Here is a 14155-nt window from a genome sequence, read left to right on the forward strand (position 1 = left end):
CGGTGCGGTCCCCTACGGCACTGCGTAGGATCCTACGGTCTTGGCGTGCATCCGTGCGTCACTGCGGTCCGGTCCCAGGTCGACGGGCACGTGCACCTTCCGCCGACCACTGACGACAACATCGATGTACTGTGGAGACCTCACGCCCCACGTGTTGAGCAATTCGGCGGTACGTCCACCCGGCCTCTCGCATGCCCACTATACGCCCTCGCTCAAAGTCCATCAACTGCACATACGGTTCACGTCCACGCTGTCGCGGCATGCTACCAGTGTTAAAGACTGCGATGGAGCTCCGTATGCCACGGCAAACTGGCTGACACTGACGGCGGCGGTGCACAAATGCTGCGCAGCTAGCGCCATTCGACGGCCAACACCGCGGTTCCTGGTGTGTCCGCTGTGACGTGCGTGTGATCAGTGCTTGTACAGCCCTCTCGCAGTGTCCGGAGCAAGTATGGTGGGTGTGACACACCTGTGTCAATGTGTTCTTTTTCCATTTCCAGGAGTGTATGTAAAATACTGACGGGAAGAAGGGACTAGATGATATCTGTTAAGACCTCAGGGAATTTCTTCCATGGTACTAAAGGAAGCTGTAAAGGGTAAAAATTGTAGAGGAATACGGAGAGTGGAATACACCCAGCAAATAACTGACGACGTAGGTTGCAAGTGCTACTCTATTACAGAGAGGTTGGAATAGGAGAGGGTGCGTCAAACCAGTGAGAAGACTGATGACATTTAAAAAACTTTCAAATTTCGCAGGAGAGTTTTTCTGATGTTTTGGAAGGTAGGGGATGAGGTACTGATGGAAGTATAGGTATGTGAATGGGACGTGAGTTGTATTTGGGTAGCTGTCGGTCACACTCCGAACTTTGATTACTCGATGAACATCTTGTATATGAAAGTATCAACACAGCTATCCCACCTCTACATCAAACATCCAGTACTAATTAAATAAAAAAACAGTCGCTAGAGAACTTGCCCTCGAAAGACAAAGGTCCAGAGTTCGAGTCTCGATCCGGAATGCAATTTTAATCTGCCAGTAGGTTTCATAACATACACAGTTCCCAACTGTATTATTTTACTTACTGAGTTGAGCTCGTAAGATAAGATAGATTACAGCACTGAAAATTTTTTAGTGTGCAAAAAGTATACTGAATGTTGAAAATCAAATTGTTATTTCCCCTGGAAGCTGTTAGACACGCAACCCGCAATTGTGATTATGCCCTCGGTTAGCCATTTAGTAATATAGGTAGCCTGTTTGCTTCCCAGTTCCACTTTGAGCTTTTTCAGAACGCAGGAGTAATGATTATGAAGTCAGAATTCTTTAGTTGTACATGTAATGTTTTACTAACTTTGATACTAGCATTTTGAAGCCCGAGTCCATCCAATTTTGCAGTTTCGCTTGCTACTTTAATTTCCGATACGACATATTTATAACTATGGATACCATCGCCAAGTAAATAAAGAATCCACGAAGAGACTTGGAAATGCAGTGTGTCGGGTTTGGAGAAAAATCAACATGTAGAAGTTTTGTAATTTATAGAGGTAGGCACACTCCGAAATGTTTCAATATTTTACAGTAATGCGAGAGGCCAGTGCAAGACGCTTTAAAATTCATCAGCGCCAATAAATCGCTCAGTTAACACAAATTCCACAGGAAGCTGTGTGTTACACGCTTCAGTAACGGTACAGAGTACATGAATACTGAAGCAGTAAGTGATGGAGCTGCTAAAAGGATACTGATGTAACCTTTGCAAGCTCTTTGTTTGGTAGTTAATGTTATTCCGCCTATCGACGGGTTTCGGCTGCGCCACGTCCTCGCTTGCGTGAACATTTCCGCAGCCGTTGATTGCACTGGATAGGCTGCAAACAGCGCGGTTAAGCTCCATTAGTACTGCATTAACAGGGCGTCCTCTCGCTGAGGAAACTCGTTAACGGTGTGTCGATCACGGCACGCATTGTTCCCGTTAGATCTGACGCTATTGTGGGCGCGCTAACTGTAAGACGTAGAAGAGCCTGATACTAAGTAGTTTGCGTGTCTCTCCATATCTCTGAATGATTGCATTTACATTTCAGTTAATGAGTTTAGTTTTAACTAATGGTTTACGTACATCAATACAGTGGCTGAAAAAATTGTGTGAAGGGGTTTGTAACTCCCAATAGTCGTATCGCTGCGACCTCGACGTGGTCCCTGCATCACGTCTGCATGTTTTCAATTGCAAGGTAAGGCCGTAACTTGTCATTCGGGATAGAACGGATCCATTGCTTGGCTGTCGTACGTGATTTCATTGGAAACATGTGCCTGCAGTCTTTGCAGTTTGCTCATGGTACTGTGGGCAATGGTAGCGGTGAAATTCGAAGGACGATTTTGCAGTGACATGTTGAAAGAATATCGCAGGTTTTCCAGTGCGTATTAAATGGATCAACGGAAGTTCTTTATTCCACCAAAGAGGATCTGTGATGCGTTATGTTTTTTCGTAGGAAAGAGAAGACCTGTTAATGAAGTGCTGTGCCCACTTTTCGAATGAAAATTAGTTATTTTTACTCCATTAAATTTCCAATAACATGGGGTTATTATGGAGATACAAAATCTGTGTTTAAACAGTATAAGCTTCGAAAAATGAGAGACCCACATGTACATCCACATCTACATGACTACACCGCAAATCACACTTAAGTGCCTGGCGGAGGGTTCATCGAATTAGCTTCAAAATTATTTTCTGTTATTACACTCTCGAACAGCGCGCGTAATAAGCGAACACTTATGTCTTTCTGTGCTATCTCTGATTTGCCTTACTTTAGTAAATGATCGTTTCTCCCTATGTAGGTCGGCGTTAACAAAATATTTTCGCATTCGGAGGTGAAAGTTCGTGGTGGGAAGTGTGGAGCTATTGCTTCAGCATACTCTGAAAATTACCAATTGGTATACAATTTTTACAAGAAGACTGGCTCTTATTAACTGATTTCCACTCTAATTATTCCCTCTTGATTCTTGTATATATTATATATTACAAGTTTCTCCCTATAGCTCACCCCTATTTTTCTCAGCATTTCGAACGTCTTGCACCATTTTACATTGTCGAATCCTTTTTCTAGGACGACGAATCCTATGAACGTAGATACAGGAACCATCGGTATAACAGTTGTAATTTGTCGTAGCTGTGTTGGGAAAGTACCAGAGCTCCAAAAGCTAATAGAAACCACTGATGCTCGAATCATTATAGGCACTGACAGCTGGCTAAAGATAGAGATAAGCTCAGCCGAAATTTTTGCGAAGAACCGAAAGGATAGGCTAAACACGGTTGGCGGTGGGGTGTTTGTTGCTGTTATAAGTAGTTTATCTTGTCTCGAAATTGAAGTAGATAGTTCCTGTGAGTTAGTATTGGTAGAGATCATTGTTGGAAGTCGGAATAAAATAATAGCCTAATCGGATCCTTTTACCGACCTCCCAATTCAGATGATACAGTTGTTGAAAGGTTTAAAGAAAACTTGAGTTTGATTTCAAACATGTGTCCTACTCATACGATTGTAGTTGGTGGTGACTTTAATTTGCCCTCGATATGTCGGCGAAAATATATGTTTAATTCCGGAAGTACGCATAAAACATCATCCGAAATTGTACTAAGTGCATTCTCTGAAAATTATTTCGAGCATTTAGTTCATGAGCCTATACGAATAGTAAAAGGTTGTGAAAACGCACTTGATCTTGTACAACAAATAATACTGAATTAATAACGAGCATCGAAACGGATACAGGAATTAGTAAACAAAGGGTTATCGTGGCGAGACTGAATATTGTAACCTACATATCCTCCAAAAATAAATGAAAATATACCTATTAAAAAAGCAGATAAAAATTCACTTGACGCCTTCCTGAGAGAAAATCTCCACTCCTTCCAAACTAATAATATAAATGTGGACCAGATGTGGCTGACATTCAAAGAAACAGTGTCGGCAGCAATTGAGACATTTATACCAAATAAATTAACAAACGACGGAGATGATCTTCCTTGGTTCACAAAATGGGTCAGAACACTGTTGCAGAAACAATGAGAGAAACATGTCAAATTTAGACGCAAAATCCCAAAGACTGGAGATCTTATGCAGAAGCTCAAAATTTAGCGAGTATTTCAATGCGAGATGCTTATAACAGTCTCCACAACGAAACTTTGTCTCGAAACCTGGCAGAAAATCCGAAGAGATTCTGCTCGTATGTGAAGTATCTTAGCGGCAAGAAACAATCAATGCCTTCTCTGCGCAATGGCAGTGGAGATACTATCGAATACAGTGCCACCAAAGCAGAGTTAGTAAACACAGCCTTCCGAAATGCCTTCACACAAGAAGACGAAGTAAATATTCCAGAATTCGAATCAAAAACAGCTCTCAACATGAGCAACGTAGAAGTAAATATCCTCGGAGTAATCAAGCAACTTAAATTACTTAATAAAAGCAAGTCTTCTGGTCCAGACTGTATGCCAATTAAGTTCGTTTCAGAGTATGCTGATACATTATCTCCATACTTAACAATCATATACAACCGCTCGGTCGACGAAAGATCGGTACCCAAAGACTGCAAAGTTTCACAGGTCACACCAATATTCAAAAAGGGTAGTAGGAGTAATCCACTAAATTACAGGCCCATATAATTAAAGGTGATATGCAGCAGGATTCTGGAACATATATTGTGTTCGAACATTAAGAATTACCTCGAAGAGAACGATCTATTGACACACAGTCAACATGGGTTTAGAAAACATCGTTCTTGTGAAACACAACTAGCTCTTTATTCGCATCAAGTGTTGAGTGCTATTGACAAGGGATTTCAGATCGATTCGATATTTCTGGATTTCCGAAAGTCTTTTGACACTGTACCACAGAAGCGGCTTGTAATGAAATTGCGTGCTTATGGAATGTTGTCTCAGTTATATGACTGGATTTGTGATTTCCCGTCAGAGAGGTCACAGTTCGTAATAACTGACGGATAGTCATCGAGTAAAACAGAAGTGATTTCTGGCGTTCCCTAAGGTAGTGTTATGGGTCTTTTACTGTTCCTTATACATATAAACGATTTGGGAGACAATCTGAGCAGCCGTCTTAGCTTTTTTTGCAGATGACGCTATCGTTTATCGACTAAAAAAGTCATCAGAAGATTAAAACAAAGTGAAAAAGATTTGGAAAATATATGTGAATGGTGCAAAAATTGGCAGTAGACCCTAAGTAACGAAAAGTGTGAGGTCATTCACATGAGTGCTAAAAGGAATTCATTAAACTTCAGTTACACGATAAATCACTCAAATCTAAAGGCCGTAAATTCAACTAAATAACTAGGAATTACTATTACGAACAACGTAGATTGGAAGGAACACATAGAAAACGTTGTGGGGAAGGCTAACCAAAGACTGCGTTTTACTGGCTGGACACTTAGAAAATGTAACAGATCTAGTAAGGAGACTGCCTACACTACGCTTGTCCGTCATCTTTTAGAATGCTATTGCGATGTGTGGGATCCTTACCAGATAGGACATACGGAGTACATCGAGAAAGTTCAAACAAGGGCAGCACGTTTTGTATTTTCGCGAAATATGGCAGAGAGTGTCACTGAAATGATACAGGATTTGGGCTGGACATCATTAAAAGAAAGGCGTTTTTCGTTGCGACGGAATCTTGTCACGAAATTCCAATCACCAACTTTCTCCTCCGAATGCTAAAATGTTTTGTTGACACCTACCTACGTAAGGAGAAACGATCACCACTATAAAATAATGGAAATCAGAGCTCGTTATTTCCGCTAGCTATAGGAGTTTGGAATAATAGAGAATTGTGAAGGTGGTTCGATGAAACCTGTGCCAGGCACTTAAATGTGATTTTCAGAGTATCCATGTAAATGTAGATGTAGGTGCATATTTTTTTATCAGCCACTACGTCAGAATTGCCTTGCGGGCGTCTTTACCTTTCCTAAAGCCAAACTGATGATTTTCTAACACATCTTCCGTTTACTGTTCCATTCTTCTGTATATTATTCTTGTAAACAACTTGGATGCATGAACTGTTAAGCTGATTGTACGATAATTCTCGCACTTGTCAGCTCTTGCAATCTGCGGAACTGTGTGGATGATACTTTTTCGAAAGTCAGACGGTATATTGCCAGACTCATACATTCTACACACCAACGTGAATAGTTGTTTTGTTGCCACTCCCCCTAATGAGTTTAGAAAATCTGATGGAATGTTATTGATCTCTTCTGCTTTGTTTGATCTTAAGTCCTCAAAAGCTCTCTTAAATTCTGATTCTAATTCTGGGTCTACTTCTCTTCTAAATCGCCTCCTATTTCTTCTTCTATCACATCAGACAAATCTTCCCCCTCATAGAGGCCTTCATTTATTGTTCCTTCCACCTACATGCTCCCTTCTCTATTTATTTCACCCCTCAGCGATTTGTATTTCTGTATTCCTGAGTTTCCCAGAACATTTTTGTACTTCCTCCTTTCATCCAGCAAATGAAGTATACCTTCTGTTACCCCTTGGTTTTTTCGCAGTTACCTTCTTTGTACCTATTTTTTTGTTTCCATCTTACGTGATGACCGTTTTTAGAGATGTCCATTCCGCTTCAGCTGTTTTGCCTACTGAGCTATTCCATATTGCTCTATGTATAGCACCTCAAGGGTATCAAGTCATTCATTAGTACCTCCGTACCCCACTTCCTTGGGTATTGATTCTTCCTTACTAATGTCTTAAATTTCAGCCTACTCTTCCTCATTACTACATTGTGATCTGAGTCTGTATCTGCGTCCTACCATCCAGTTTCTGATTACCATGATGTAATCTAACTGAAATCTTCCCGTATCACTCGGCCTTTTCCAAGCACACTTCCTCCTCTTGTGATTCTTGACCAGAGTAATCGCTATTGCTAGCCGAAATTTATTACAGAACTCAATTAGTCGTTCTCCTCTCTCATTACTTGTCTCAAGCCCATATTCTCCTGTAACATTTCCTTCTGCTCCTTCCCCTGCAACTGCATTCTAGCCAATATCGTCATATACTTTCTCCGTCTCTTCCTCTTCAGCTTGCGGCATCGATATGTATATCTGAACTATCGTCGTCGGTGATGGTTTGCTGTCGATTCTGATAAGAATAGCCCTATCATTGAACTGTTCACAGTAACACAGACTCTGCCTTACCGTCCTATTCGTAAGGAATCCTACTCGTCATACCATTTTCTGGTGCTGTTGATATTACCAGATAATCATCCAACCTGAAGTCCTTGTCTTCTTTCCATTTCACTGTCCACTACTATATCTAGATTGAGCCTTTGCATTTCCCCTTTCAGATTTTCTAGTTTCCCTATCACGGTCAAGCTTCTGACATTCCACGCCTCGACTCGTAGAACGTTATGCTTTCGTTGATTGTTCAATATTTTTCTCATGGTCTCCTCCGCCTTGGCAGTCCCCTCCCGGAGATCCGAATGGGGGCTATTCCGGAACCTTTTGCCAATGAAGAGATCATCATGATAATTGTTCACTTACAGGCCATATGTGCTGTGGATACATGTTACGTGCCTTTAAGCAGTGGTTTCCATAACCTTCTGCATCTTCATGCCCTTGATCGTTGCTGATTCTTACGCCTTTAGGGGCAGTTTCCCACCCAAACGGCAAGAGACTGCCCTGAACCTCTGTCCGCTCCTCTGCCCTCTTTCACAAGACCGTTGGCAGAATGAGGGTGACTTCTTATGCTCCGAAGTCTTCGGCCACAAATGCTGATCATTAATCAGAATTTAAGCGGTAGTGGGTTTCGAATCAAGGACTTTGGACATTTTGATCAGTAATCACAGATGTCATCCTTAGACCACGGGTGCAATACCAATACGATACCAAGAGAGCCCAATAAAGAGGTTACATAGAGAAAGAGGGAGTGGCCGATTCTCAGACGGCCACGATGTCTTCTCCAGACTGTGCGCCAGGTGAAATGCAGTCACCTATCGTCTATAAAAATACATCGATCAGACAGGTGGCACCAAAACAGCGTTTCTGGATTGTTATTTGGCACATGATTAAAACGAATACCATTCGCATATGGCTGTCCGTGTAGTGCGGATTACAGCCACCAGACTGAAGTGAAGCAGGCTATACGACGGACCAACGTCAAGAATAGTTATATACTAGTCATTTATTACAGTTCTTGGCGTTTTGGAAATAATGGGAATCAACCAGATACAGTTACATTTACTTTATTTCAGATGTACTGAACCAGTTTCAGTTGTTCCTCCTGGAATATTCATCGTTGAAGTTAGTAGACTCTACACTTTGAATACAATTTTTTCTTCCACGCTTAATATATTTTTAACGTGTCGTTCTCGAAACAATGAAGTTCTCTTATACCCGGGGTAACGTTTTCTACAGTGACGTTTAGAAGAGCCGGAACCTAAAAAAGTCGGAGAAACTGTATAAAAGCGTAACTTTAATATTATCTAGACTGCCGCAGTAGCAGTAGGAAGAAAAATCATAGTTTAACGTTCCATCTCCAGCACGGTCATTAGAGACGGAGCATAAGCTCGGATTACAAAAGGATGGGAAGGAAAACGGCCATATCTGTTTCAAAGGAATCAGCTCAGGATTTGCCTCCAGCTACTTAGGAAAATCTGGGAAATCCCCATTTGAATGGCCGAATGTGAATCTGAACCGTCGTCCTGCCGAATGCGAGTCCCGTGTGGTAAACCACTGCGCCACCTCACTCGAGGTGACGAAGTAGCAGCAATGCACAACATTATATGCTTTTCGTGTCTGATAAGCATTCAACTAAATGCTTTTTGACAACTAACGCAATTTTGCATTGAAGGGCCAAAGAAACAGGTACACCTGCCTAATATTGTGTAGGGTCCCCGCGAGCACGCAGAAGTGCCGCAGCATGACGTGGCATGGACTCGGCTAATGTCTGAATTAGTGCTACACGGAACTGACACCATGAATCCTGCAGGGCTGTCCATAAATCCGTAAGAGTACGAGGGGGTGGAGATCTCTTCTGAACAGCATGTTGCAAGGCATCCCAGATACGCTCAATAATATTCATGTCTGGGGAGTTTGGCGGTCAGCGGAACTTAGAAGGGTGTTCCTGGAGACACTGTGTAGCAATTCTGGACATGTGGGTGTCTCATTGTCCTACTGGAATTGCTCATGTCCGTCGGAACGCACAACAGACATGAATAGATGCAGGTGATCAGACAGGATGCTTATGTACGCGTCACCTGTCACAGTCATATCTACATGTATCGGGGGTCCCGTGTCAATCAAACTGCACTTACAGAGCCTCCACCAGCTTGAACAATCCCCTGCTGACATTCAGGGTCCAGGTATTCATGAGGTTGTCACCGTACACGTACACGCTCATTCCCTCGTCCGGCCAGACAACATATTTCCAATCATCAACAATCCAATGTTGGTATTGAAGGGCCCAGGCAAGACGTATAGATTTGTGTCGTGCAATCATGAAGTGTAGACGAGTGGACTTTCGGCTCCGAAAGCCCACATCGATGATATTTCCTTCAATGATTCGCACGCTTACGTTGATGGCTCATCATTGAAATCTGCAGCAATTTGCGGAAGGGCTGCACTTCTGTCACGTTCTTCTCTTCTGTCATCGTTGGTCCCGTTCCTGCATGATCTTTCTCCGGATTCCTGATATTCACGGTACACCAGTACGGGAAAATCCCCACTTCAGTGCTATCTAGGAGATGCTGTGTCCCATCGCTCGTTCGCCGAGTATAACACCACCTTCAAACCCACTTAAATCTTGATAACCTGCCGTTGTAGCAGCAGTAACCGATTTAACAACTGCGCCGGACACTTGCTGTCTTACATAGGCGTTGCCGACCGCAGTCCAGTATTCTACCTGTTTACACATCTCTGTATTTGAATACGCATGCTTACACCAGTTTCTTCGGCGCGTCAGTGTATGTAAATGATTATTACTGTTGCGGTCGGGAAGTGATCCCAATGGCGGTTTGTAGGTCAGGAAGAAGCGCCATTTTCTCTCCGTGGGTTGAGGAGGCGGTGCTGACTGCAACCGCGCAGTGGATAGTCAATGAAAATATTCCTCTATTCATTTTAGGTACAGATATGGGATCGCAGCCATTGGGTAGGCTATTGCCCCCCTCCCCCCCCATGTCAGGTACTGTGTGCCAGGTAGCAGCAGGTGGAAGCCGCGATGGGTGCTTGACTCAAAAATGCTCCGGAAGGATGACGACGGAGGGCGACGTGTAACAGGTTCAGCTTCAGTCAGCTGGGGTGTGTCGTGGTCGTCGTGCACAACACTGGGGAGAACGGCGTTTAAACCACAAGTGTGCAGCATGTTAGAAGTCTTGCGCCCTCACTGGCCGGTGATCAGCAACAATGAGGGCGCCATGGGATAGGTGAACAGCAACGAAGGTGGGCAGTGCCTGACCCCGGCTCGAATACGCGACCCACCTTGGCTGTGGTCACCAGCAGAAGGAAGTCACTCAGAAGCTATGTACTCAGGGTGAATTACCTAAAATTTGCACCGCAAATATTCCGGAAATTGAAAGTACTGTTGACGTGTGGTTGTCACAGAATGGATTCGCAGTTAGGGGCTTGTATTGTTAGCCAATAAAAAGATTTCAAGAAACTTAGAAAGTGTATTTTTGTGCAAATATGTCTATTGACATTAACGAACTAAAAGTAGGGTAAATCAGAATGCCATTGATGTTTGTTGCAGAACCCTCTAGTGCGAGCCATTTGCGAGAGATCGTTTTTTGAAATTTCCACAGCGTCTCTAGCTTGTGCCACTCAACTCGCGCCTTGCTAAGTGCGATGTTTGTTTACAGTGTACCTGGGTATTCGCTTAGTGCATTGCGACTCGCTAGTCAGTGAGTCCAAATGGCTCTGAGCACTATGGGACTTAACATCTATGGTCATCAGTCCCCTAGAACTTAGTACTACTTAAACCTAACTAACCTGAGGACCCCCAGTTATCACGAGGCAGAGAAAATCCCTGACCCCGCCGGGAATCGAATCCGGGAACTAGTCAGTGAGTGTGTGATAGTCCAAGCAGTAGGTTGCGAGTACACGATGGGATTTTCCAGTGCAGAAAAAGCCGACATGCTCGTGGTGCATGATGAATGTAGGGAGAGGAAGAATGCAGTTCGTTCATGTACGATGTAAGTGGCAAGATATCTCAGTAGACGTCGACCAACCCGGCAGTTACTTATCAACCTCTCCAACGAGTTACGTAAACGTGATATTGTAGCAACTCGACAACGTAACGGAAGATGGGGAAATTAATATTCTTGCTGCTTTTGCAGCTGATCCGCACGTTAATTACCGCGCAATCGGACGACGAAATGGCATGAGTCAGTCAAGCGCCCTACATATTCTCCATCAACATAGATCCCAAGCCTATCACATCTCTCTCCGTCAAGAGCTGTACGGAAACGATTATGAGAATCGCTTTAACTTCAGTACATGGGATTTAAGACAGGATATTCCAGATGTATCTTGTTTAGCGATGAAGTCCACATTTATCTATCACGGCCAGATAAACCGCCGAAAATAGTACTATTGGTCTGTTGACAACCCCCGTTGGCTCCCTCAGCTGGAACGTCAGCGCTAACTGAGTGTACACGCGTGGTGTGCGATAGTGAAACTGAACGGGCACGAGTATCGCAGCCTCCTGACATACCATCTTCCACATTTGCTAGAAGACGTTCCTCCGTAGACTAGGACGAACCTACAGTACAAACATGATGGCTGTCGAGCGAGTAGTGTACGAAGTACTACAGCATGTCTACACGAATTGTTCCCAAACAGCTGGATTAGACGCGGAGAACCTCTAACTTTGGCGACCCGTTCTCCGGACTTGACTTTTTTCTGTGAGAAAAGCTGTAAGACGCTGTCTAAAAGGTCATACCAACTACACCTGATGATATGCGACGACGGATTACTGCAGCCTGCTCGGACATCTCCACTGAGTGTGCAACAGTTGTTGCATATCAGACTGGAAGCGTGTATTGCCGCTGCTGGAGGTTATTTTGAACACAACTTGTGATGGTCATTTGTCTCTTTACTGCTCAGAATCCACATAAATAGTGTATGCACTTGTATTGTTCTTTAGTGTTAGCTGTCGCAGGTATTTGTACCATTACCTCCTTATACCATTACCTCCTTTCTGGGCAATTGTTGTGGTGTAGAACTAATTTTGTTATTTTGTATAAGCCAGTGCAGATTGCTACGGCGGTGATAATATTAAATTCTGAATATTGTTTTTGGAACACCATGTATATTTTGAGCGAGTGTAAGTGCGTCTTCAATATACGTAGCGTGACGTAATATCAATACGCAGGAAAAAGTTATTTATTATTAATGGAAACGTTACTCTCTCTTTTAATGAATGACAATGCAACGTAACCTGCAGCTAACCCAGCGATAATATAGAGCATGAAATGATTTCTTTTCGCGGCAAATTAATCTAATGTTACACAGAAAGAAACAATGGTACAATCACCTGCGTATTTTTGAAATGATTGCAACCAATTTCTTTAACTTTATGTTTGCGAGTAATGGAACGTATTTACAATATTTATAACAGAATATTATTAGATTCGACAAAATGACTTACAATATTACAGGCATTATTTTCTCTTTTTACATTTCATTCATATCAGTTGAATAAATCGCATCGTACATTAGATAGGCTTCCAAGTGACGTCACATATTGTACAAGATTCCCTGTGGGAACTTCCCAAAGTACTTCACTCCTGGAAATTGAAATAAGAACACCGTGCATTCATTGTCCCAGGAAGAGGAAACTTTATTGACACATTCCTGGGGTCAGATACATCACATGATCACACTGACAGAACCACAGGCACATAGACACAGGCAACAGAGCATGCACAATGTCGGCACTAGTACAGTGTATATCCACCTTTCGCAGCAATGCAGGCTGCTGTTCTCCCATGGAGACGATCGTAGAGATGCTGGATGTAGTCCTGTGGAACGGCTTGCCATGCCATTTCCACCTGGCGCCTCAGTTTGACCAGCGTTCGTGCTGGACGTGCAGACCGCGTGAGACGATGCTTCATCCAGTCCCAAACATGCTCAATGGGGGACAGATCCGGAGATCTTGCTGGCCAGGGTAGTTGACTTACACCTTCTAGAGCATTTTGGGTGGCACGGGATACATGCGGACATGCACTGTCCTGTTGGAGCAGCAAGTTCCCTTGCCGGTCTAGGAATGGTAGAACGATGAGTTCGATGACGGTTTGGATGTTCCGTGCACTATTCAGTGTCCCCTCGACGATCACCACAGGTGTACGGCCAGTGTAGGAGATCGCTCCCCACACCATGATGCCGGGTGTTGGCCCTGTGTGCCTCGGTCATATGCAGTCCTGATTGTGGCACTCACCTGCACGGCGCCAAACAAGCATACGACCATCATTGGCACCAAGGCAGAAGCGACTCTCATCGCTGAAGACGACACGTCTCCATTCGTCCCTCCATTCACGCCTGTCGCGACACCATGGAGGCGGGCTGCACGATGTTGGGGCGTGAGCGGAAGACGGCCTAACGGTGTGCGGGACCGTAGCCCAGCTTCATGGAGACGGTTGCGAATGGTCCTCGCCGATACCCCAGGAGCAACAGTGTCCCTGATTTGCTGGGAAGTGGCGGTGCGGTCCCCTACGGCACTGCGTAGGATCCTACGGTGTTGGCGTGCATCCGTGCGTCGCTGCGGTCCGGTCCCAGGTTGACGGGCAAGTGCACCTTCCGCCGACCACTGGCGACAACATCGATGTACTGTGGAGACCTCACGCCCCACGTGTTGAGCAATTCGGCGGTACGTCCACCCGGCCTCCCGCATGCCCACTATACGCCCTCGCTCAAAGTCCGTCAACTGCACATACGGTTCACGTCCACGCTGTCGCGGCAAGCTACCAGTGTTAAAGACTGCGATGGAGCTCCGTATGCCACGGCAAACTGGCTGACACTGACGGCGGCGGTGCACAAATGCTGCGCAGCTAGCGCCATTCGACGGCCAACACCGCGGTTCCTGGTGTGTCCGCTGTGCCGTGCGAGTGATCATTGCTTGTACAGCCCTCTCGCAGTGTCCGGAGCAAGTATGGTGGGTCTGACACACCGGTGTCAATGTGTTCT

Source organism: Schistocerca gregaria, chromosome 2 (assembly GCF_023897955.1).
Source record: "Schistocerca gregaria isolate iqSchGreg1 chromosome 2, iqSchGreg1.2, whole genome shotgun sequence".
Lineage (NCBI taxonomy): Eukaryota > Metazoa > Arthropoda > Insecta > Orthoptera > Acrididae > Schistocerca > Schistocerca gregaria.